This window comes from Lepisosteus oculatus, chromosome 14 (assembly GCF_040954835.1).
Source record: "Lepisosteus oculatus isolate fLepOcu1 chromosome 14, fLepOcu1.hap2, whole genome shotgun sequence".
Lineage (NCBI taxonomy): Eukaryota > Metazoa > Chordata > Actinopteri > Semionotiformes > Lepisosteidae > Lepisosteus > Lepisosteus oculatus.
Window position 1 is genome coordinate 54,112,714 of NC_090709.1, and position 1,580 is coordinate 54,114,293.

General features: G+C 36.3%; 1 non-coding gene across 1 annotated transcript; it reads right to left on the reverse strand.

The window, feature by feature from the left end:
• Positions 1-1,116: 1,116 nt before the first annotated feature.
• Positions 1,117-1,199, reverse strand: trnal-uaa (transfer RNA leucine (anticodon UAA)). The gene has a single exon. It is a non-coding gene; the product is annotated as a tRNA-Leu (tRNA).
• Between the last annotated feature and the right edge of the window lie 381 nt (positions 1,200-1,580).

Sequence of the window (1,580 nt, forward strand, 5' to 3'; positions counted from 1 at the left end):
GTGATTTCCACGAGAGGAAGAGAAGATATCACTTTAAAAAAAATCAGACCTGAAGATTTGGATCCGGGACCTCATACTTGTCAAATGATTAAAATAATAATTATGAAAATATCAGGTTGTGTTTCTGCAACATATCGTGCACAGTATGCCATTTTGTTTCTAAAAATACAGTAGATTGTACTTAATAAAAATGTACAATTCACCGCTGGTATAAACAGATGTGTGCTGTGTTTGCCTTTGTAAGCATTTGTTTAAAAAATAAGTTCACAATACGATAAAAAACACAGAAAGCACAAACGTAATAATATCATGATACAAAATCAATACCAAATCATAAAGCCAATTAAGTACCTATCCTTTGAAAACAGTGACATTTGTATCTACTTTTGAATTACAAATCAGACAGCGTAGTCCCTTAATTCAAAGATAAGATATTTGCCAAAACAAGACAACCAGATGTTAGCTGAATTCGGAACAAGAGCCTCTGCTTCATCGTTTATTGAGCTTTTGATCAACGTCTGAGTGAAAAAGATTAGCTATTTTAACTATTTGATTAAAGTTCACAAAAGCAACTTTCTTCGAGCTGGAGTCGAAACAGCGACTTAAGGATTCCTAACTGTTTCTAATACAGTCAGCCGCGCTACCAACTGAGCTATCGAAGGGATTTAAAGTGGTCCTCTCTGGCACATATTGCCCAATGTAGTGAAATATTCCGGGTACTTAAATTCCAGTTCGACATCGTTTCCTTAGTCTTGTTTACCTTGAATTTAAGCCACAAACCAGGATTCTACTGTATAATCTTCTGGGGATGTTACAAAATGTTTGATGGGGCATCAATCATTACAGGCGGAAATTCACTCCTTTTTTTTTCTCGAGGCATCATATTAAACATTTCATTTGGATCGAGAAGAGGATCACCATGAGAGACAGAACAAACTGTTTGATTCCGTCTTTATTGGGAGCCGTATCACAGCTAATGCATGTAAAACCTTCAGTATGCGATAGTGAAAGCTCAGTTATGCCAGGGAGTGGGAGTGAACTGAAATTTAGTAAATTCATATTTAAAGAGAGTGTAAATCATCAAAGTGTTTTGTCACTTAAAACTTATTACAACATTACCAGGAGTGGGGATTGAACCCACATGGACATTTGTCCATTGGATTTTAAGTCCAACGCCTTAACCACTCGGCCATCCTGGTCTACAGCAATATGCTCTTCAGTTGTTTAACATTTAAATATGATTCAACAATTAAAAAACATTAAACCACGAAACCTCTTAGAGTTGCGAGAATACTTCCTTTGTGTATAAAATACATTGTGAATGCTTTCTCAGCCTTTACTTTTTCGTTTTTATGACATTTTTTTGACCGAGCACAAATATTCTTTTGTCCATATCTTCCCAATGGAAGCACAGAATGCTGTCAAACCAAATGCATTTTAAAGACCAAGACTTGTGGATATTTCCACAGCCTCTACATCAAACTATCAGTGGGCTAATTATCTTTTTTTAAACCTCCGGTTTTTCATCGATGCGTAATTACGCACTTACTGGAACCCGGAGGACCGCTGTGTACAGACGT